Below are 25,796 nucleotides of genomic sequence, written 5' to 3'. Positions count from 1 at the left end.
GATTTCATTACACCTTCTAGATGCTGTATAAAAGAACTGAATTAGCTAGAAAAGGATGAGAGCATAGAATTCTAGCTGAATCCCCTAAGAAAGAAATGCCTGGGGATGGGGACGAGGAGGGAGGGAGAAATGGGAAGAAGAGAGGTCTCAGCTTTGGCCTCACCCAGGTCTTTCCCATTTTCCAATCAATGCCCTAAATAGCACCCCCACATCACCTGTCAGCAGTGATCCCAAACTGCATTACTGGGAGCTAAGGAAAAACTATACACTAAGGGCCTTATAAAGAACCTAATAAGTCTAAGGGGAACTACTCTAGCACTCAACAAATGAGGAACTGGGAGTTGTCCCTTTGCCACATGTGCTCTCTAAGCCTAAGCCCACTTTTCCCTGGACTCTGCATATACTTGTAGGCAAGTGTGTTATGGACTTTTAGGAGGATGTTTTATACCAATTATTTTTAATATACTACCTTAGTAAATATCCCTTTCCATAAGCTGCTTGAGGAAGGCTGACAAAATTGATTCTCAACTAATAATGGGGAGAGGAGAGAAAGAAGCACATCAGTAGGGGTTTCAAGTCATAGGGTTGGAGAATCATCCCTGACCCTCAAGGATATCCCTAAAACCCTGAAGGAGAGACGACACAGTCAAATTCTGGGGACATAAGAACCATCTCTAAGAACAGAAGTTGAAAGAAAGGATGCCTAAGAACTCTATATGGGCTACATACAGACACTGCACTTTAGCATCCTCCCCTTGCCCTTGTCTCTAGATCCAATGGCTATTGACATAAAACATGTTCTAAACTCAGCCTGTCGTAGTTCCCAAGCTGTAGCCTTTGATCCTTAATCCAATTACTTCCCATTACCTTACTTGCTGAATAAGTAACATGCTTCCTCAATACTGACCAACAATGGAGAATCACATTTGTAAGTTCTTTCAGTCTTCTGTGATGTAATTCATCTGGACATTTGAACATTAAAATGAATCCTCCCCTGCTATCTTTTCACCTGTATTAAGATTTAATTATCCTTTAATCTTATTTGTTATAGTTTTCAAGTTTGCACATAGCTCTCTTGGACAGAGAAAACAGGCAAAAGATGAGTTAAATGGTTTTGTTCTATCCTTGTCATTTGTTGATATCATCTGCTCCAAACCATGGCCCTTCCTTGCTCTTCTTCTTTCCCTAAATGTAGCTAACAAAGTGTTTTTGTCATGCTTTCCTCAGTTCTTGTGGTGGGTTGATTAAGTAGCTTTCTGAAGGTTAAAGCACAAGACCAGGTCTTCTGACTTCAAATAGAGTCCTTTCCACTACAGATGGCCAACTTCCCAACATAATCATGAAAGGTTTTTGCAGCTCTTCAATATTTGTCCTTGGTTATGTGAGCTTCTTTTCCTCTTCTGTACATGTCCTTCAATATTTTAGCTTGTCAGAAAGATCCATATAAAGCTATATTAGTTTCTTCAGCTTATCTCCTTTTCCCTCCTGCTTTTTTTCTTCTTAATCAAGATCACTTATGATTGCACTTTCAGAATTTTGTTCATAAGAATATCATGACCCTTGAACCATATTTCCTTAGTAGGGCTCTTGTACCAATTAATAGTGATATTAATACTATATTATAAAATTTGTTGCAAGGATTTTTCCCAATTAACTGTTTCCCTTCTCATTCTAACTGCATTGATTTTCCTTGTGCAAAAGCTTATCAAGTCTATGTGGTCATGTTTCTCTCAAGGTTCCTGTCATTACTAATTCACTGACCAATCTTCCCCCAAATCAAGAGTAACAATTCCCCTTGTTTTCTTAATCTTCGAAATGATGACATTTTTGGTGAGCCAATTTATCAGATTTTAGCATAAGAAGACTTTCAGAAAATACATGTTCACCAGAAGTCTCTTACCACCCTATCTTATCTCTGTGCCCTTTTTTGCCTATGTTCAGAAGATATCATCTATATTTTTATATGCTAGGGTGATCTATAGAATAATAATTATATTACTTCTATTTTTCTCTCCTCTTGTCCTTACTCAAATACCCTTCACTGTATGGCCACCCTCAAGTTTGTATATTTCTATACAGGTGTATGCCTTATTGACTTAGAAAGTCATTTCTTTCCCTGGTTAGTTGTTTTTCATGATCAAGGCATAACATTCATTGTCATACTGCAGCTATTCAATTATATCCAACAAAAATGTATTGAGGGCCTGCTGTGTGCTACACATTATGCTGTGCACTGTAGGAGATAAAGAGTTTTGAAAAATGATGTCTCCCCTCATGGAACTTGGAATAATAGGGCAATAAGATATAAAGACATACAACTCTAAAACATATTACATGAAAAGTATACTCACCACTTTTAGTGATTTCCCTACGTTCTCAGAGGTCCCTTCTGATAAAAAAGAAAGACATTAGGCAACTCTGTTTCTGAAAAGTACATCCCATAAGAGTGATAATGCCTGAGTCTAAGCTCACAAAGCTTAACACAACTTGGTGGTTCCTGTTCTGATAGAATCCAACAAACCAAAAATCCCAGTTTTTTTTCTATGCAAAGGGTATTCCTACATATACTTCCTGGATTCCACAAATGCATCAACTCCCTAGTGTGAATAAAACAGGAAATCTATTACCAATTAATAATACACTCCCAAGTCTTTAAAAATAGCAAAACAAAAAACAAAACAGTAAAATACTCAACAGTCCTTCCTGAATTAAAAATTGGGCTACAGCATCCACAATAGCTAGTTGAAACTCTCCTTTAACAGTGACTTACTGGGGATAGACAAATAAGAGTATGGGAACTACTTCATGGAAAAAGTACCAGGCCTCATGAGGATAAAAATGAGAGAGGGCATTCAATGAGAATTGCTTTAAGTCTCTGAATCAGATTGAACCTGTTAGGTATCATGTACTTCACCACCATGCACTTTTGCTGAATTTTTTTTTCTTTGCCTGTAGTGGCAATATTGTTTATTGTATTTACAAGATATAAAAATTGTAATAATACAGTAGAATGCACCACTTTTAGTGATTCTTCTGCATTCTCTAATGAGGGAAAGGAAAAAAAATTATTAAATTCTGTTTATTTTTAAATGAGTCCACAATGGGGACCAGTTTCCCAAAACACATAAAAGACTTGTATAGATTCAATTATAAAGCATTCCTTCAAGAAATTAAAAAAAAACAATTTAAGTAGCTAGAAGAATATTCAGTGCTCATGGCCAGGCCAGTGTGATAAAAATGACAACACTACCAAAAGTAATTTACACTTACTAGTCAAATTACCTAGAGGATACTTTACAGAACTTGATAAAATGATAACAAAATTCATTTAGAAACAAAAAAAAGATCTAGAATAAAAAAGGAAATTGTGGAAAGAAGTGGGGGGGGCAACTAGGTGGCGCAGTGGATAGAGCACTGGTCCTGGAGTCAGGACTATATTCAAATCTGGCTTCAGACACTTGACATTTATTAGCTGTGTGACCCTGGGCAAGTCAATTAACCCTGACTGCCTCACAAAACAAAAGAAAAAAGAAAAAGAAAAGAAAAGAAGTAAGGACAAAGAGAAAATAGCACTTCTAGGCCTCAAACCATATTTTAAAGCAGCAGTCACCAAAATTGTCTGGTATTGGTTATAGAGAGATAGATTAATGGAACAAACTAGACAAGGGATATTCAGAAACAATAAAACTCAATAAACCAGTGTTTGATAAAGTAGAAAACATAAATTGCCTAGGGAAAAGCTCCCTATTTGATAAAAACTCCTAGAAAAATTGAAAAGCAGTCTGGCAGAAATTAGGCTGAGACCAATACCTTATGCCACACTCTCCAAGATACATTCTAAATGGATACGTGACCTGATTGTTAAAGATTATTTTTTTTAAAAAAGAAAAATAGCATCATGTATCTCTTGCAGCTATGGGTAAGAGATGTATTCTTAACAAAAGAAGAGATAGAGGCAATTTCAAAAGATAAAATAGATATCTTTGATTACTTGAAACTGAAAAGTTTCTGCACAGACAATATTAATGCATCTAGGATAAGAAGGGAAGTGGTCAAATGGGGAAAAAGTATATCAAATTTCTCTGATAAGTGTTTGGTATTCAAGATACATATATCTACATAAATAGAGATAAATATACACATATATATACATATATACATACATATATTTTATATATCTATATCTATATCTCCAAGGCATATGTAAATGAGAGAGAAACAGAGAGAGAAAGAGAGAAAGAGAGGTTATATAGTTCATATATCTTGGATACCAAACACATAATTTATGTATCTTGGATATTAAACATAAAGTTTCTATATCTTGGATACATATATATACATATATACATTATGTCTCTCTGTATTTATACATACATATACACATATATGTATGTGTGCATAGTATGTCTGTCTAGTGGGTATGTGTATATGTATGTATATTTATGTATACATACTATATGTGTGTGTGTGTGTATAAACTAATAGCCACTACCAATAGATAATCAAAGGATATGAATAAACGGTTCTCAAAATAGCTGCAAAGATTTCACAACCACATGAAAAAAATGCTCCAAAACACAAATCAAAACAATCCTGAGGTTTTACCTCACACCCTGCAAATTGGCAAAAATGACCAAAAACTAGTAAAGTCAATGTTAGAGGGGTTATGGAAAGATAGACACACTAATACATTGCTGGTGGATCTGCAAAATAGTACAATCATTTTGGAAAGCAAATTGGAATTATACAAATAAATAAAATATAAATGAAAATAAAATATCCATACCCTTTGAACCAGAAACTCAATTACTGGACTTATACCCTAAGGAAGCCATCAATAAGAAAAAAGTTCCTAAATACTCCAAAATTTTTATAGCACTTTTTTGATAGCTAAGACTTGGAAACAAAGTATATGCCCATCAATTAAGGAATGGGTAACAAATTATGGTACATGAATATAATGGAATATTACTGTGCTGTAAGAAATTATGTGTATAATAAAGAGAAAAGCATGGAAAGATCTATGTGAACTGATGCAGAGAGAAGTGAGCAGAATCAAAACAATATACACACTAACTACAACAGAGTAAATTGAAAGAACATCCCAAAAAAAAAAAAAAATTAACAAAATTATAAAGATGAAATAGGACTTGGAATGATGTGATCTAAAAACAGAAGCAATTGGAAGACCTCACCATCTAGAGAAAATATGTCTTCAGTCTGGATTCTATGTTGGGGATCTTCCATTAGAATGGCAAACACCTGTGCAAGCACATCCCCCTATTTTATGTCTCACTTGATATTAATCATCAGAATGCCAATTAACATAAGTCAGCTCTGTGGTTTTGCCTGTCAAAGATTATCTTAACACATACAAGGAAGATACTTTGTTAATAATCCTATTAATAAAACAATATAATTTGGGTTGTAAGTTATAGCTCAACAATAGTCCTTGAGGATGCTCCAAATGATCTGTAGGCTGGTCTGAAATGTGTCATTCCAAAATATCTTCACTGTTAATAATAGCTAATAGCAATAATAGAGAGATAACATTTATATATCACTAAGACATGTACTTTACATTTATCATATCATTTGATCTGATTACTATGAGGTAAGTGCTATTATTATCTCCTTTTGCAGGGGAGGAAACTGAGGTTGAGAGGTCAGGTGACTTGACCAGAAGCACACAGCTAATGTGTGAGACAGAATTTGAACTAAGAACATAGATCTTTCTATGCTTCTCTGTATTCACCACATACAGTATTTCTTGCAGCACAATAATACTCCATTATATTCACATTTAGTCATTCCCCAAATGATCAACATCTACTTTGTTTCCAAAATCATAAAAAGTGCTGTTATAAATACTTTGCCATAAATGGGGACTTTTTTCATATCGATATTACCTTGGGGTATAAGGCCAGTAATTGAGTCTCTGGTTTAAAGAGTATGGATGTTTTAGTCACTCTATTTGCATAATTCTTGACTAACTTCATCATTTTATCCACTAGGCAACCTCAACTGCATTTTAATAATTTTAATAAAAAGATAGTTCAATAAGTAGACAAAAGGCCAAATAAAATTTGTGTGAGGTATGTATGTGTGTGCCCACGTGTGTTTGCTGGTATAAGCAGTGAAAGGGGAATTTGATCACTGAGGCCTTTTGTCCTACTGCTAAAAGCCCAATCAAGTGTGTAGGAAGTTAAAAGTGGCTTATCTTCAATATCTTAAAAAATTAAAGCATTGATAAATGACAAGATCCTGAAATTATGTATCAACACCAGAAGGCTAAGGTAAGTCTCAATATGAAAAGGTAATGAAAATAACTTAGGGTATCTAAAACAGGGAATTCTCATGCTCAAAAAAGCAAAGATAAGGAAGGAGTCTCTTTTGGTATTTTATCCTTAATCTTAATTAGTACAAAGCAAGAAAAAGAAAAGCAAAGGAGTGCAGCATAAACACCAATGCCAGAAAAGAAGTAGCAATGGCAAGCTATCTGATTAGTAAAAAGAAAAGAAACTGGTTCTCACAAGACAAAGATAAGGATTTTACCAAAGGGAAAAAGAGCCTGGATAGGATGAAAAAATGTCAACACTGGATGGACCCTGCTGCTTTTCCAGAAAACTGTAGTGACTGATCTGAGTTTATTGTAAAATTAATTTAAGGAGAAAGAGTTCATTTAGAGTCACAGTGTTAAGAATATTTAATACAAGTTTGAAACGGGAAAATTAGAAGTGTGGTAATTATTTAGGAATTAGAAACTGATATTATTATCTGAGGAAAGAGTTTGAGTAAATAAAGTAAAATAAATTTGCTGTTTATTGCTTCCACATGAAATGAAGCACAGTTGCTAGTCTCTGGTTGATTTTAATAAAAGTCTTGCTTTCCTTGCTACAAGTTTACTAGTAACATTTCTGTGGGTTTACTTATCTCTTTCACTATTTTTTTAATCTTACCATAAAGACTATTCTTTGTGGCAAACAAGTCTTTTAAGTTGTACCATTCCATTCATTTTCACCTGATTACATCCACATAACTCCCACTTCCATTTTACCATTCTGTATATTTCTTCATGACAAAAGGCTCACTTTGCATTGAACGGGATGTAGAATAAAAAATTTAGCACTTATGACAGATGTGTTTAACAGATCATAGCAATCTAGCACTAGTACTGTATAAGTAGTTTCCTTTGTCAAGAAAGTACCAAAACCTCACAAGCTCATCATTCATTCCCCATGACACAAGGTACTGGAAAGACCATAACACCCCATGCTCCCTGGGATATCACTCTTCCCTCCAGTGAGTCATAAGGTCAGGCTCCCTTAAACCCTTTAAGAGGATTTTCTCTACCACGAACTCTTCCTCCAGAACTAGGTTTTCAACTGGGTTTCTCCGCCCCACCCCCATCTAAAACATGGCCAGATCTCTTTCTCTCCTTTGAAAATGAAAAATAGCAAATGATGAGTGGAAGTTCCTAAAAAGGAGCAATACTACCCCCTTTCCAAACAGCTACCAGAATACCCATGGAATAATCATTGAAATCTTGAAAAATGAATGTTAATTTCACCAATTCTCACAACAGGGCTTATGACAGAAAAAATGGAATGCATATTTGTCTACACATTGTTTGTTCCCAGAGTTAATTTCCATATTCAGAATAGAAGCTATCAAAAGAATATGATTATTGATTCCTTTTTTTAAAACACCCTAACTCTTACTGAATACCTCCAAACCTAAAAATTCTTCTATTTTAAGAAACCTATACCCCTCAGATTCTATTTTCCTTAAACTAAATAATTTTAATCACAGAAACAGATTTTTAATGCCTTAAATACCTTCAAATTGTGCTTTGGAATGGCACAATCCTTTTTACCTAGATGAAGTTAATGTCTCTATACACACAATAAAGAGCATAGATTTGAAACTGGAAAAGACTTTGGAGATCATCTACTCCAGTTCCCTTGATTTACATATGAGGAAACAAGAGTAAAGGCAGGTAAATCCACTTATTAAAGATCATGAAGTAACCTATATAAAATTGCTTGACTTCTCAATGGCAGGAGGAGAGGGGAAGGAGGAAGAGAATTCAGAACCAAAAATTTTTAAAATGAATGTTAAAAACTGTTTTCCTGTGTAACTGGAGGAAAATACTAAATAAAAATATTTAAATTTTAAAAATCATACAGTAAATAGCAGGACTAGGATTTAACCCAATTCTCCTGATAGCAAATTCAGTGTTAGTTCCACTATATCATAATACAGCATTGGCCAGCAACTAGATGGATAGTAGAAACAAAACAAAAAACTTTTGTCCTTTACTAAACAGTTGTGGCCCAGATCTTGGTCTCAGGATAGCCCTAAGATAGCAGAAGTTCCAGGGACGACTAATAGGACTGGTAGGACTTAGGGGATAGTGGTGGGAAAGGCCACATGAACGAGATGAGACCCCTTCAATCTACAGAGTGAATGGAATACAAACCTCAGGAAGGTAGAGTAAGTGTCACAAGCTTGTCCTGTTCCCCTTCGAAGAAAGGTGCTTGCTCCCAAACCCAGAATTTGACAAATTCTTAAATGAAATTAAAGACCTTCTCTCAACATGTTTGAGCTATTTTAGCCCACAAGATATAAGAAACAGATTAATAACATTCTGATAAGTAAGACTTTACTTGTGGGGCAAAACAAGTACATCTATTTCCAGCATAGGAGGCAATCATTTTTCATACCACTAACACTCCAGGAATGTTCATTGATGAAAATGTGAGGAATATGTAAATTAAGTAGGATATTGTAGGGCAGTTGACATTTGGCCAAAATTTTAGAAAGAACATCCCTCTGGAGTCTCTATTTTGCAAATGGCAAAAGCCTTGGGTTTACTTTGTGTCCCAAATAGAAGCACTTACATTACAAGTAGAAATAAAATGTTATCTTTCACAGGAATGTGTTACAATATTTAATTTTATTTTATCAAAACTCAGAAAATTTGGCATTAGTCCTCTCATACTTTTTATAAATACCACAGTAATTCAAGGACCTGCAATTTCACCTGTGTGAGCACTCCCTCCACTGATTCACAGTATGGTTCTCTCCATGCTTTGGTAGAGCAACTGCTGTCAATATAAAATTCTTCATCTCATGGCCAACTCTCTGGTGATGAGTCTGTTCTAGCATAACAGACTGGTCCTAGGACTACAGACATACAATTCATCACCAAGCCTGTGCTTGAAGATTTTTTTTTTTAGATTGGTAGGGCATGCTATGTGTTCCTTTGACAAAGATTTCAAAACCTAGTTATCACCTTCATGCCATGATGGATACATCCAGAGGATGATTTTAGAAGTACTTGAGAGGGAAAAATTGGTGTCATAAAAGACAGCAGTATCTAAAATAATAGAGAATAGAAAATAATTTTCTATAATAAATAGTATAATTTTAGTAGTATTTTGTAATAATTTTAAATTAGGAATTAAATTGGAGAAGCAGATCTTAGATATATTTGGGTATATGTGGACAAGACTACAGGTTCAAAATAAAAGAAAAATGTACTTTTTGGATAAGCCCTTAAACTTCATCTTTAGCCAAAGATGAAAAAAGGATAAGTAGTAATAAATAGCCCTATTACAGTCAGATTGTACAGTCTTTAGCACATAATTGAATCTATTAAAGACTATGACATGGACAATATCTACTCTGATAAATATAACTGACCTTCAGAATTACCTGAGAGGTTTTTTTTTCCTGTTTCATATTTGTGATTGTGTTACAGAGGATACAATCTTAGAAAACACAAAAAGTATGAGGCTTTGACCTTTCTGGAATTGTTCATTTTAAAGTCAACAAATAAAAAGAAAATCTCTGGAATTGTCAGGCCAATTACAGGTTGATGCTGTTTCAACAGTTATGCATGCAGACACAAGTAATGCCTCCTATAGGTGTCCTTTTAGATGTGTAGTTTTTTATTTCTTATTTTATTCAGGAAACACAGGTACAGTGTTGGTACTTGGGAATCTGGAAAACCTGGGTTTGAATCCTGCCACATAGCTGAATGGTCTTGGCAGTCAGTTAACTTCTCTAAGCCTCAGCTTCTTTATCTGTAAAATGGGAATAATATTAATTGCAGTACCTACCTCATGAAGTTCATAAGAGTCTCAAATGAGATAATGTGGGCAAAGCACTTAGCAAACTTAAAAGCACAATAAAAATGTTAGTTATTATTATAATTATGATTTTTTCATAACTATAATATAATCATATATGATTATAATACTGATGAATATTCAATAGCAATTGAATAAAATTACAGTGTGATTAAGACTTAAGGTTGAATCTGAATATAATATCTCCCTCTAGGAAAAGTTCTTTGCAATATATGAGAGCTGTCTTGGAGGCTGAGAAAACAGTAACTCACACCAGTAAGATATTGGAAGATTCATTCCAAAGAAATAAAAATTGTTAAATTAGATACTTTTTGAAATTTTTGAAAGATCTACAGTCCATTTCTAAGTATCTATTCAGTGGCCTATTGTTCCTATTCTTTTCTGATTACTTTCAAAACCATAACTTTCAAAATAAAAACTGAATTTCACTCTTGAACGGACAGTATGGCAGATGAATCTCTCAGATGGTGAGTTAATTGGCAATTATGTATTCCATATATCAGGCATTTAAATATTTACCCACAAAACTATAACTGCATAAAACATTTATATAAAAATTTTTACGTAAAACACACATTTATAGTTTAGAAAAAAATCTCTGAAGCATTTCCTGTGACTCACTGACCTGGTATTCTATTTGCTTGATACAAAGAGGCTACTATTTTTGTTGTCTAGTTTTCATGTTTCTTAGATCTAGTCATATTTCATTATGGAATAAATAAATGTTCAAAATCTACCCCTGACATTAACTCAGTTACCATGGGCAAGTGACTTAACCTGAGCGCAGTTTCCTCTGCAGCAAAATAGTGATAATATTGCCTTTAATACATGCCTCAAAGGATTGTTGCCAGACTCAAATGAAATAAAGTAGGTAAAGTGCTCTGCAAATTCTAAAACCCTATATAAATATGACTTGTTGTGTGGGATGCCACTCAAATTAAAAAAAAAAAACAGAGGTATCCAAGGAGAAACAGAAAGTTGATTTATTATTATTATTTCAAATCTCGAGATTTGGGTGTCCCTCCACCAGTATGCTCTGATGAGGGGAGACAAAGACACAGAAACAGAAAGCCAAGTTAAATAGCCCTGAGGAGTAAATTCCCCCTCCCACTAGCTGCCCATTAGCCAGGCCACCATGGCAGAAAGATGGTTTACAACTGTTTTGGAAGGTGTGAGAGATTGAATAGACAATCGGGATAGACAATGGAGGGAAATGGAAGGCATCTGAGTAAGATCCTTTCAAAGGGAGATAAGGAGAGTAGATAAGGAACCTTTTAAGGGTTTTCTAGAGCCAGATTCTTCTTAGGGGCAAAGGCGCATCTGAATAAGATTAAAAAGTAGGCTAAAGCTTAACAACTAGACAAATTTTAACTACTGACATATGGCACTAAAAAAACTTACAAAAATCTATACTTAACCCTATCCTACCTTCTGAACTCATTACCAGTCTTATCCCAAATCTTAATTACATTGAGAAGTCTTCACTGGGACATCCCATTCATCGTGATACATAAAAATATTTAAAAATATTTTCATTTTAGACTAAATAACAAGATCTAAAGTTTTTGTAACTATTTAAGACATGAAAGTAACACCTTATAGATCAAGATGTGAGACTTTAGACAAATGACTTGATTTCTCTCTGCTTTAGTTTCTTCACCTATAAAATGAGAATATACTACCTCACAAAAGTTGTTGTGAGGAAAGCATTTAATAAACCTTAAAGATCTATATAAATATGAGCCATCACTATTATTACTGAACAAAAATAAGTGCAATAAATATTACTCATCAATATTGGAGAAAAATCAGAGAAACTTTTTTTATCACAAGAGTTAAATGTGGTATGATGAAGAAGATTAACTCTTCAAAAGTTGGGTTGATATCCACCTCTGTCACTTATGTTTGATCTTGGGCAAATTATCTTCTTTGGGCCTCAGTTTCCTCATCTACAAAATAAAGAAGTTGGACTAAATAACCTCTGAGGTGCCTTTCAGTATTAAACAATGATCTTAATACTCTCCCATCTCTGTCTTTGCTCACAAAACAGATTCCGCCTTCTCTATGAAACTTCTTATGATTCTCCTCTCCCTAAATAGATATCTAACTCCATCTACTTCTTTCATGAACCTTCCCAAAGTACCCTCACTACAGGAGCATTGGGGTCACTGGCTTGGAGTAAAAGTACATGAGGAAACTCAGATTCTTAAAATCTGGCCCACTTGTCAATACAAGTGTCACAAAAGACCAGGTTCTTAAAATCCCTCCTGCTTCTATTGTACATACAATAAACCTTGTCTCTGACTGAAAAAAGGCTTGAGTAGTCAAATTCTTTCAAGACAGACCCCGCATCTTTTGCCCTTGACTTTCAGGATTCCCAGCACCCCTAGATGGCAACATATGTTTTCCTGACCAGGAAACTGCCCAATCTCAAATCATTCTCCAGCCACCAGAAGGTATGTAAGCCACCCCTCTCTCTCTCTATCCCTTTCTCGCTCTGCAATTGGGGTTGCTCTCCAAACATCTAAGAATGCTTGGAGGTGCTTTTTGGGTCTGATGCTCTTAGGTTACATTCAGGTCCAACAGTTACAAGGCTGTCAGGCTCTCAGTCCAGTGGTTTGGTTCAAGGCCATGGATCTAGGCACACCTTCTGCAGCACAGAGGATGGATGCCCTATCCAGAAGCATATGCTCAATTCTCTCAAATGCTAGAGAATTGGGAGAACTACAGGTGCTTTTTGGTTTCCTGAGGTTTACTTACTCCCACCCCTTTACACCCAGGATCCTTCTTCATGAAAGGACTCCCGCTCCCCACACCCATGCCTACAGGATCCCTCTTCTCTCCAAGCCTCATGGCCACTGGATCCTTGCAGCCAGACTCAGCAGGACTTCCCCCAAGACTTACCCCTAGGTTAGAACTGGAAAAAGCTCAGTCTCCAAGACCTTGAAAAGGAAAGCTTTATGCTTGGCTTCAATATGATCTAGATCTATGAACTTGTAAAAGTTCAAAAAGATATTTCTTAAGATTCTTCTTCCCATAGTCTGGGCTCTGAGCAGGCTAAGGCTACAGTGAAAAGTTAGAAGAGCCAAAAACATCTTAGATTCTGGAGGTTTTGTGATTGATCATTAAGGAGTTTTGAAAGACCTCCTTACAATCCTGGTCTCTCCCTTCTCCCACTTCCTTCCCTTGAGTCAAGAGGGTATCTCAGTTCAGGGACTGCAAACAGGCCAGGGTTTTCCTGTTAACCCCTCTTGTCCCAAATCAGACTAGGTGAAGAGAGTTTCACTCTTCCTGCACCACCTGATGAAAGGAAGGAGAGGGGAAAGGCAGCAGCTACAGCAGGGCCCTACTGGTAATGGCCCTGGGCCCTGGGGCAACCCAAAAAGCCTGGAAGTATCACCCAGGTTTGGCACATCCTGCTCATCACCACCCCCAGCAGCCGTGGAGAGAGAGGAAAGAGGGATAGGTCAAGGTAAAGAAGCCACCCAGCCTTTGCATTTGGTAAGACCATTCTATCAATAATTTTTATATGATCTGGAAATATAATTTATATCATCTGAAGTTTATTGTTTGTGTTACAGCTAAAACAATTTGGCTATTACTTAAGAAAATTGTAAGATTGTTAGTTGGTAACTGATTACTGTGTGTTGAAAGGAGGGGATGAGGTGAAAGCCTCATCCAGATTGGTTCTGCCCATTCAAAGCAGTCCTCAAGGCTAGTCTAAAGGCACAGCCCACAGCAGCAAGTCCCTTCTCTGTGGTCCCTGTCAACCCCCTTTATTTTGTAAACTTCCCAAAAAGCCTGTTTGGGTTATGCAGTTCCTAAACAATGAACTTGGCTTGCTGAGAATTTGCAAGTGTATAGAAACAATCTCTAATGATTGGCTTTTACACCATGACAACTTTAAATTTGAGATGTCAATTCTGGAAAATTTTTCCCTAAGCTGTGATTAGTGAAACTTGCTGTTTAATGTAAAATCACATGAGACCATAACTGATTTTATTTTGAGTTATCTGATGGCTCATAATAATCCATCAATAATTAAGTCAATAATCCACCATCTGAGAGAAATGATACAAGCTACTCAGAGAGAATGTGATTCAGGTGGAGGTCTGCATAGGGAAAAGCTGAGAGGATAATTCCTCAGTCTAAGATGGGATGCTTATGGCTGTTTCCCCATTGTGTTCCTTTGAAAAGGAATGTCACCCACCTGGCTATTCCTGAGTCTGGCAAAGAGGTGGAATTGACACTGCATGATTGGAAAACTGTAACTTATCTGAATTATAAGGATGTTTTATCCTGTCATACTTTTTATAAATCTTGTCCCTGCTTTATCCTTTTATAACAAATTTCTATAATCAGAGCAAATGGTCAGTAAAAGATAATAGCACTATGCAAATGTATGAGATCTTGATGTTTTTGACCTGATTATGTAGTTATTTCATATCCCAAAGTATTGAAAGTAAATCAGAAACGTCTTCAGTTTTGTTTGGGGAAGAAAACTTCAGTGCAATCAATTTTCTTAGAGGGAAGTAACCTATTTGGCCTAATCATTAGTTAAGTATCCTCCCAAGTCTTTTGTTATAATTGGAGAAAAAGTCAGTATCTGGCCAAGGGTGGAAAGCTTCTACCTGGAAAAGTGTTGTTGCTTTCCAAGAGTTTCTGATCCTCCTGAAGGAATTTGGAATCAGAGTGGAAACTTTTGAGAAAGTAACAAGATCAGTTAATCCTGCAGATCAAATGTAAATCATTTTAATGGGGCTCTTGAACTTTTATTTCTCTATATATTTGCACCCTGAAGACTTCCTTGTAAGATTTGTGTCTTCCAGACTATGGGCCATTCATCTACAGTTGGTAGCAAACAATGGGTACCAGCCCATGTCCACCCATCATCACCTAGATGCAGCCTTAGTCAATTTCCTCCCCAAGACCCCCTCGGGGCAAGGACAGCTCTACACCCCTTGCCAGCAGGAAGCAGTTTTAAAAGCTGAGAGCTTTGCCCCTAACCCCAAAAGATTTTGGGTCCCATTTGTTTGAGGGGAGAATAATGGCTGATGGGATTTGTGCTGGACCCCTAAAAGGAAAAGATCATGTCTTTGGGACCTAGACCCCAAAACCCCACAACCCAGATCTCTGACATTTGTCTGAGGCACCCAGCTCTTCTCAGTCAATAATCTGTTTAACTTCTTTCATTGTGGTCCTCAACCATCTGCACCTGGCCCCACCTCAGGCTATTCACCTTTCTTTAATTCCATCCAGATCTTCCCACAGTCTTTCTGTATAAAAGTGTCCATCTTGCCACAATTAAATTGCTCAGATTCTTAAAATCTGGCCCAGTTGTCAATACAAGTGTCACAAATGCATAGGTTCTTAAAATTTCACCCGCTTCTATTGGTGATACAATAAACCTTGTCTCTTGCTGGGAAAAAAAAAATAGTACACAAAGAAGATCCTCATTGGAGATTAGGTGAATTTTAAGGACAGGAGAGAACTTTAACCACTCTTGCAATTCATTTACCTACTTTAACTAAACACTCTTGCAATTCATTTATCTATCTCCAGGAAGCTAATGTATAAGAATACCACACTTTGCAGAATATATTGGTTCTTGAAAAAAAAAGTTTTGTGGGAAAAAATATTTTAAAATCAATATAATAATTTGCTTCTTAAGAATTCTATGGTTTTTTGTTTTAAAAAAGGAAGAACTTTTTGCCTCTCTTTCTCTAACTTATCTTTTATCAAAACCCAGAATTTCACATAATATATCTACTAAATTTAGAAAAGGAAACAGAGAAGAGCCACACAAAACAAAAGGGCATGTAGAGGTGGTAATCTGCAGTGCTACACAGAGTGCCCATAATGATAAGGTCACAAATCCACTGAAGTAAGGATTTTAAAGTACTTAAGATCTCCAAATCTTTCAAACATATAGCCTCAATGTTTCTTAAGTGTTTCCCCTTATTTCTCCTAGACTAAGAATTCTGTGGACTGCAGACCTCATTAAAGTAAAAAATGTCTTTAACTTCTTCCCACACACCAAAATTTAGCTGAAAACCATTTTTTTAAAAATTACCTATGGAAAAATTCTATCAGTGACCATTTTGTTTCAAGACAGTAGATAAAGCTACCAGTTAAACAATAAATATCTTGACACACTTCAGTAGTATTCATCATCAACAGAGCTATAACTGGGAATTCTGGCACCTAGAAAAATTTCAGCTGGAGGTGCGTCAACAGACCTACTAAGACTCTCCAAAACTGACATGTGCGGTTGCCATTGATTCTGGCCATAACCACTGCCAAGAGGAAACTACCTGGAGGGAAGAAGAAAAACCTCAAACACTCAATAGATGCAAGTTTGCTATCTGTAAAAGTCAGCCAGCTTCTTTGAAAATTATCATGAGTCAGACATGGAATTCTAAGAGATAGCAAATGCTACCTCTGTTTAGTCAATTAGATGCTCCTCAAGAGGAACATGTTTTAGGGGGCAGCTAGATGGCACAGTGGATAGAGCACTGGCCCTGAAGTCAGGAGGACCTGAGTTCAAATCCAGCCTCAGACCAAACACTTAACACTCACTAGCTGTATGACCCTGGGCAAGTCACTTAACCCCAATTGCCCAAAAAAAAGAGGAACATGTTTTTATTTTGAGAGGGACAGAAAGGGAAAAGTGAAGTGACTCTTCGTGGTATCTAATACAGTACAATATTCGGCTGACATTGGGGCACTTGATGCACATTGGTCAAGAGCTATTGAATCTGCTTTATGATGGGTTTCAAGCTGATTCTGAGGGGGAAAAAATGTATACCAGAAATAAGATAACCAGTCAAGTGTTGTCCATTTCAAAGTAGTCTCCTTGAAAGGCTATTAATTCATTCTCATGATGGCTACCATTGCTCAAAATATTTAGAGACTCATAGATCTCAAGGCAGAAGGGACCTCAAAGGCCATCTAATCCAACCCTTTCACTTTACAGATAAGGAAACTGAGGTTAATTGGCTTGCCCAATGTCACACAGATTAAACCTCAGAGCTGGGACCAGAACCTAGATACTCTGATTCTAAAACCAGTACTCTTTCCATTCATAGTACTATCTCTCATTATTTTTGGACCTGTTCTTTTGAAGTTGTTTTCAGTACTTCTAACACCTTCCTTGAAAAATTCTCAAGGTTGATAAATCTTTGGTTTTTTTTAAGCATGGATTCGATTTTCTAAAACAGATGAAAGTGTTTCAAACAACAATAGCATCATTGAAATTAGTGTATATAGCTCCCATTGTCTGCTTTGAAAAAGCCATCACTTAGCTAGATGTATATGGTCCCAGACGGCAGAATTGTAGAAGTTATAGAGGCAAATATACACTTGATGTAAGGAAACTTCCTAATAGTACTTCTGATATCACCATTTAAAAATCAATCTTACTATTTTAAAACTACATATGATGTGTATATGTTATGCATATGTAATACAAGCCTATTAGGAGAAAGATTGTCACTTGTATAAATCAGGGATTGTGATTGGATGTAGGGCTGAATTATTCTCATGTTTCAGGTGATGAGAAAAACTGTCTTTACCTTGTAATATTTCTAACATTGGGGAGAAAGTGAAATATGGATGGGTTAGGTATGAACATAGGTGGAATGCCCTCAGATGTACCAAGCGATAAGAAAGACTTCTGGTAGGTTAAGAATGAACAAGCAAATGTGCTCGAAATCTCTGATTTTGTGATACTATAATCCTTGGGTCAATTCCAAGAAAGAACTAGGATCTTTGTGAGAGAATAGGAGGAACAGTAAGGGTATAAGCATGTATATGGTGCCTACTATATGCCAGGCCCTATGCTAAGAGCTTTGGGGTAGCTAGGTGGCACAGTGGATACAGTACAGAACATGGAGTCAGGAAGACTCATCTCCTGAGTTCAAATATGGCCTTAGATCCTAACTAGGTGTGTGACCCTAGCCAAGTCACTTAATCCTGTTTGTCTCAGTTTCCTCATCTGTAAAATGAGCTGGAGAAGGAAATGGCAAACCACTCCAGTACCTCTGCCAAGAAAATCCCAAATGGGGTCATGAAGAGTCAGACACAACTAAATGACAACATGATAAGAGCTTTACAATTATTATCTCATTTGATCCTTACAACAACCCTGCAAGGTAGGTACTGCTATTATCCCTGTTTTATAGTTGAGGAAAACTGAGACAGAGATTAAATCATTTGCCCAGGATCACACAGCTAGTAAGTGCCTGAGATCAGATTTGAACCCAGATCTTCCTGACTGTAGGCTTACCACTCTATCCAGTGTGCCACCTAGCTGAAGATAACATGGTTCTTCAAGACCTATGGGAAAGGGCCAGAACATTTACAGCTCCTTCCTAACCTTATAAATACCCAATTTACCAGCCAGTGGCTAGCACAGGCCCACCAGTGGCAGGAATAGGCTTTTCAGAAACAAATAAATGTTCCCAGAGCCAGGGTTCACTTCTTACCATACGCCACATAGTTAGTAGCTGATGAAAGAGGTACTGAGCTAGGGGAGCAAGGAATGATGTTTGTAAACTGCAATTATCTGGAGCTATAATGCAGCATCTCAAATAACGTTGTGAACAAGGCAAGCAATGACTTTATTACCTCCAGCCTTCTTTTTTTGTTCCCTTTTCTCCCACAGTGGCATCCGTAGACATGAAAGTACACCCATAACAAAAGCCAGTATAACACATTCATGAAAAAGTAGCTGAAGAATTCAGCACCAAATACTGGACGAAAAATGAAAGGACCTGAGAGGAAAGAAAAGAATCATTCTAGGGAAAGATGATAAAACTGGAAATGAAAATTAGCTCTGATGGTAGAAGTTGGTCTACTTGTGTTGGCATAATCTGGAGAAGAAAAGAAGGCAATATCTCTTTTTCTCAGGTCTGTTTTATTCAAATGGTGGAGTCTAACTAGGCAATAGCAACTAACATTTATATACAAACATGTTGCTGTTGTTGTTCAGTCATTCAGTCATGTCCTATTATTCACGACCCCATGAACCATAGCATGCCAGGCCCTTCTGTCCTCTACCACTTCTCAAAGTCTGTGCAGGTTCATGTTCATTGTTTCCATGATACTATCTATCCATCTCATCCTCTGCCGTCTCCTTTTCTTTCTGCTTTCAATCTTTCCCAACATCAAAGTCTTTTCCAATGAGTCTCATCTTCTCATTATGTGGCCAAAGTATTTAAGCTTCAGCTTCAGTATTTGACCTTCTAGTGAACAGCCTGAATTAATTTCTTTAAGTATTGGATGATTTGATCTCCTTGCTGTCCAAGGGATTCTCTAAAGTCTTCTCTACAACACAATTTGAAAGCAGCAATTCTTCAGCACTCAGCTTTTGGCTGCTGGAAAAACCATAGCTTTGACTATAGAGACCTTTGCTGGCAAGGTGATGTCTCTGCTTTTTAGTATGTTGTCCAGATTTGCCATCGCCTTCCTTCCAAGGAACAAGCATCTTTTAATTTTATGGCTGCAGTCGCCATCTGCAGTGATCTTTGAGCCTAAGAATATAAAAACTGATAACATTTCCATTTCTTCTCCCTCTATTTGCCAGTAAGTGATGGGACCAGTGGCCAAGATCTTGGTTTATTTTTTTATGTTAAGTTTCAAGCCAGCTTTTAGACTCTCCTCTTTCACCCTCATCAAGAGGCTTCTTAATTTCTCTTCACTTTATACCATACAGATATACCTCAGAGATATTTCAGGTTCGATTCCAGACTACTGCAATAAAGCAAATATCATAATAAAGTGAGTCACATGAATTTTTTGATTTCCCAGTACACATAAAAGTTATGTTTATACTATACTGTAATCTGTTAAGTGTGCAATAGTATTGTGTCTAAAAAACATGCTAATCATCATCTTAATCTTCAGCAAGCCATAATCTTTTTGCAGGTGGAGGAGGGTTTTGTCTCATTGTTAATGGCTGCTAACTGATACGGTAGTGGTTGCTGAAGGTTGGGATGGCTGTGGCAATTTCTTAAAAAAAAAAAAAGACAACAATGAAGTCTGCCCTATCAATTGACTCTTCCTTTCACTTGAACACTTAGAGGCAGGGTTATTAACTGGCTTAATTTCAATATTGTTGTGTCGCAGGGAATAGGGAAACCTGAGAAGGAGAGAGACAGGGAATGATTGGCTGGTGAAGCAGTCAGAACACACACAACATTTACTGATTAAGTTTGCTGTCTTGTATGGGCATGGATTGTGATACCTCAAAACAATTACATAGTAACATCAAAGATCACCAGTCACCACAATAGATATAATAGTAATGAAAAAGTTTGAAATTTTGAGAGAATTACCTAAATGTGATACAGAGACACAATGTGAGCACATGTTGTTGAAAAAAATGGTACCAACAGACTTGTTCAACAAACCTTCCATTTGTAAAAACAAACAAAAACAAAAATGCAATGTCTGCAAAGTGCAACAAAGCAAAGCACAATAAAACAAGGTATATCTGTGAAGTACTTCAAGGCTTTCAAAGTGCCCTATCTATTCAGTGAGGGAACTGACTGATGAGGGCCCAGACTTTAGAGTCTACATAAATGTTCTGCTGGTTGCCAATCTGCATGGAGTTTTGGTGTGCCTGCTTCTGGAAGTGAGGGATACAGGAGCCTCTTCCCTCCTCACTTCAGAGAATTCACAGTTATTCTGTTTCTTTTAAGTATGATGGTGAGAATTCTTTTAATTTGCTGCTGAGTAGAAATTAAATGTGAATGTAAAGGGCTCAAACAAATGAATTCTCTTCATCCCTTGTTGTGAGGCAGAAACTATTGTACGCTTGTACACGGTGGGAGAAGTAGCATGTGTGGAAATGGTAGTGGCCTCCACTAGCTGTATTTTCTCCCCCACCATAGGCCATGTGGCTGGGAATACACAGCATTATTGTTTCTTTTGTCTATATTTTTGTATGGATTTTAAGCGAATGAGTATCAGCAACAGAATGGACCAGGGTACAACAAAGATTCCTCCCAGCAATCAGCCAGTAACAGCAGCAGTCTAGTTTGGAGAGAAGCCAGACCTGAAGTGTAACCTGTTTGACCAGCCTAAGCAGTGAATCAACCTGACAGCTAAAGCATTGTGTCCTGAAAGCAAAGGATTGACTTGTCCACCAGTTATACTACATGAGGTAAATCTGGTGGCAAGGACATAGAAAGGGTGGGGAGGGTGTGCGGATGTCTTGTAACAACTACTTCAAGTTTGAATCCACTGTCCCTAGCTATTAAATGGTGTGTAGAAGGGAGAATGTGCTCATGGTTTGGGAAAGTTTTTATACTTTTCCCCTTGCTATATATTTTCAGTAAATATCTTTTTTTATAAAAGGTAAAGGTATTCATGAATCATTGATATTGGAGAGGTGTTAACTAGTCAAATGATACTAGAGAGGATATGCCAGATAGGGTGTTTATAAACATTATTAGAATCCACATTCCTTCAGAAATTACCTTGAGGGTGGGGGCAGCTAAGTGGTGCAGTGGATAGAGTACCCACCCTGAAGTCAGGAGGACCTGAGTTCAAATCCGCCCTCAGACCAAACACTTGACACTTACTAGCTGTGTGACCCTGGGCAAGTCACTTAACCCCAATTGCCTTTAAAAAAAAAAGAATTACCTTGAGGGTAATTAGTAATTGAAAGGTACATAGTAGCAGCAGAAGCAAACTACCAGTCTGAGCATGGGTTAGGCGAATAAGTTCAGAGTATATGCTACACACAGCTGCAGCCAGGTGCTATTTTCTCTCACCCATCCAGAGGCTCACAGCAATTCTTGTCTCACTCATTATCTGGGAAGAGTGAGTTTATCCATTTAAGCCTTCTGTATGCACACTAAGTAGTTCTAGCTCAGCAGACAATTAAAACACTTTTCAGGGGCAGCTAGGTGGCACAGTGGATAGAGCAACTGCCCTGGAGTCAGGAGGATCTTAGTTCAAATTTGGCCTCAGACACTTGACAGTTACTAGCTGTGTGACTCTAAGCAAGTCACTTAACCCCATTGCCTGGCAAAAACAAAACAAAAAAAACCTTTTTATGATCATACAGTAAGATGACAGGAAACTGTACTGAGATTATCAGCACATGCTCTTAAGTGAGGAGGGAAAGAGCCCTTCCAATCATATATTTACAGAAGCAGGCTCACCAAGCCTTCCACTTAGCATGTGCTAAGGACTGAGAGTTGATTGGTCAGCTCACCCAAAACACACAGTAAAATCTCATTTGATCCTAATCATAAGGCTACTTGCTCAGGGCCAAAGTCAATATCTGAGACAGGATTCAAACCCAAGACTTCTTGACTCAAAATACAGTGCTTGACCCACAACACCGCCGCACTGCCTTTGAGGCAGGTGTCTTTGTAGGGAGCACTGTGCTTTGAGTTCTTCTATACCTGCTTCCCCAGCTGTAAAAAACCAGGGTAATGCTTCAGAAAGTAGAAAGTGACTTTGGTCAGATCGGGTCTCAGAAAATCCAAGGTTTGGGCACAGTACCTGGGGGGCAGAATAAGTGCTGCAGACAAGATAGTGAAGAATTTGCAGAGTAGAGCTTACCATTCCAGCTTTCCATCTTCACTGCTTCAAGGCCTTTGTCTAAAATGAAAGCTTGATCAGTGTATGGATTCCATCCAATTTAGGGAAACCTGGAGGAAGTCTTCCCCTCACCCCCATTTGTTTCTAGTTGGTTATACTGTGTAATCTAAAATTTGAAAAGTGAAAGGAATGTGGAAAGAGCATAAGAGCACCAGGGACATTTGAGCAAAAGAATGGGTGAGATACTTTAGCCAAAGCATACCAGTAGATATTTAAGTTATTTTCACTGATGTCTCTCATATCATTATTCAATGGTCTAGTGCTCTCTCCCTCTCCCCCTCTCTCCCTTTTGTCCCCACCTACTAAAATAAAAAATTAATGGTATTTTACTGAGAATGGGTTTCAGAATCAGGCCTGGCTTATCCCAAGAATCTACTGAAGCTAGAGGCTCTAATATGTTACATTTGTAACAATATGGTTTCCAACCTTTATTCACTGCAAATATGCAGTATCTCAGGTATCTCATGGGTTAAACAGATTTAGGATTCGGCATTTTAATAGACTTGGTAGACTAATTAGGAAACTAATTACCATTTATAACATTATTTCTGAATTAAAAGGCAATCCAAAGTGAAATTCATTGATTCAATAAGCATTTAAGTGCCTTCTATATTCTAGGTACTGTGTTAGATCCTGGAGATGTTTATATATATATATATATATATATATATATATATATATATATATATATATATATATCCTTAAGATGCTCACATTCAACTGGGGAGAAAACAATGTAAATACAGATAAATAAATACAAAATATATAAGTAAATACAAAGTAATTTGGTGGTGGGGAAAGGAAGGGTAGGAACTAGCAACTGGGAGTTCAAGATAGATCTCATTCAGGAGTGGCACTGGAGCTGAGCTTCAAGATAGAATATTGTGTACTAGGAACTAGCAAGTAGGGTATTTTGGCTGGAACACAGTGCAAAGGAGAGTAATGTGTAATAAGCCTGGAAGGGTAGGCTGAAGACAGATTGTGGATGACTTTAAATGCCAAACAGAAAAGTCTGTATTTTATACTAGAAGCAACTAAGAGCCACTTGGAGCTTTGTCAACAAGGGAGTGACATGATCATACCTGTGCTTTAGGAATTTCAATTTGGTAGCTGTGAGGAAGATGGATCAGAAAGCAGTGAATCTTGAGGCAGAGAGACCAACTGGATGGCAACGGTCAATATCAATATCAAATGAGGTAACACGTGTGAAGCACTCTGCAAACATGCAAACATTATAGAAATGATAGCAATTATTATTATTTTCCAAATGAGAGATGATATGAGTTTGATTTCAGGTAGTTATGTTGCAAATGAAGAATGGGATGGATATAAGAGACATTGTGGAGGTAGAATCAATAAGATGGCAACTCAATTCAAAACACATTTATTAAGCATAAACTAAATTCCAGATACTGTAGAAGGTGAAAGGTCTACAAAGATAGACACAGCATAAACCATGCTCTCAAACAGCTTACAATCTAATGAGGGGGAAGATGAGACCAAATACAAAAATAACTAGGATAAAAAGGAGAGTTACTTTAAGCATACATTATACACTAAGTATAAAGGAAAGAGACCTAAGCAAAGCGCTATGAAAAATCTCAGGAGGAAGTGATCACTTTTAAGGGTGGGGGGGGGAGTGTCTACAAAGGCTTCATACAGTAGTTGGCATCTTGAGGGAAGAGAAGGATTTCACTGACTTTTTGGAAAAAATGAAAATGTGTAAATTTGGGACAGTCTCTAGAGGGGCCAAGTCAATTATGACTCATCTATTCTATCTTTCCTCTTTAAGGTTAGGGACTATCAATGAACTACTCTGTAAATTCTACTGCACCTGTACTGTGCTAGGCATCACATGAGCACTAATTTCATGTTAACTGATGATGATGAAAATGATGATAACCATATTAATCCAGGAAGATACTTCTCAGAGGATAATAATGTGCTACTTATATCATGAAGGGTACATTTTTAAAAATAGACATACATATGCAATAGTTTATTATTTCTTATATAATAACTATAGTTGAGAGATCTAGAGTCTATTTTAAAATAGAAAAATTACCAAAGCAAAAATAAGCATCTTAAACAGAGAACACAAATCTTGTAAGCGTTGCAGTTCTTAGCATGGCACCTTGGAGCCAGGATGAGTCATCGTACTTGATGATCTTAAACAAGTTTACATATAATTAGAGAGACATGGAAGTTATGGGGTTGTTAGTTATTACTGTTGTTGTTTTACCAAAAAAAAAAAACTAGCACCAGACACAGCTAATAAACATTTAAGGCTTTGTATGTGTATTATGTAAGAATTACAACAACCTTGAGCAGAAATAAAATTTCTGGTCAAAGTTTAAGATTATGACTCTTACTTCCTTTTCTGAGTCACTTTTTGCAAATTGCATGCCAAAAATAAAACACATTTACAACCAGGAATGGAATCAAGATAATTTCCACTTGTAGTTATATATAATATAAAAACACTAAATATATACTTATATATGGTTATATTTCCCTTCATATATATATGTGTGTGTGTGTGTGTGTGTGTATGTGTGTGTGTGTGTGTGTGTGTGTGTGTGTGTATATATATGTTTTAAGCACATACCATCTATATATGTATGCATATATATTTGGAAAATTATAGAACAAGCATTCACAAATATGTTCATAATATTGTATATCTTTACTTCAAGTCATTAATAATATTCCTGCTAACTGATTTTAGTTTCAATTACTTAGCTATCAAGAACAACATTAAGAGAGGCAATTATCTTCAGTGCTTATGGAAGAGGGAGAGTTGAGGATGACACTAAAGTTGCAAACTTGGGTGATTGAAAGACAGTGGTTCCCTCAAGGATATAAGGAAGTTTGAAGGAAGGGCAGATGTAGTGGAAAAGAGAAGGATTTCCATTTTAGACATGCTGAATCTGAGGTGCCTAAAGTTGCTGACAAGCAAGTGGGAAAATTTTAAGGCAGATGTTCTCTATTCTTCTCTTTCTTGCCCTGGGAAGAAGTATG

The 25,796-nt window shown here is 36.8% G+C and overlaps 1 long non-coding RNA gene across 3 annotated transcripts in view; it reads right to left on the bottom strand.

The window, feature by feature from the left end:
- Positions 1-19,055: 19,055 nt before the first annotated feature.
- Positions 19,056-25,796, bottom strand: part of LOC110214559 (uncharacterized) — a 53,302-nt gene continuing 46,561 nt past the window's right edge. For 2 of the 3 annotated variants that reach the window (XR_002326299.2, XR_013485953.1), the window contains exons 2-4: positions 23,858-23,990; positions 22,737-22,881; positions 19,056-19,910 (exon numbers count right to left, since the gene is read on the bottom strand). This is a non-coding gene — a long non-coding RNA (uncharacterized LOC110214559). The remainder of the gene's footprint in view (positions 19,911-22,736; positions 22,882-23,857; positions 23,991-25,796) is intronic. The other variant, XR_002326300.2, reaches the window with a different exon arrangement.

This window comes from Phascolarctos cinereus, unplaced genomic scaffold (genome assembly GCF_003287225.1).
Source record: "Phascolarctos cinereus isolate Bilbo 61053 unplaced genomic scaffold, phaCin_HiC Scaffold_4;HRSCAF=312, whole genome shotgun sequence".
Taxonomy (NCBI): Eukaryota; Metazoa; Chordata; class Mammalia; order Diprotodontia; family Phascolarctidae; genus Phascolarctos; species Phascolarctos cinereus.
The sequence above is the reverse complement of the archived record's forward strand: the minus strand, read 5'-3'. Positions and strand labels throughout refer to the sequence as shown.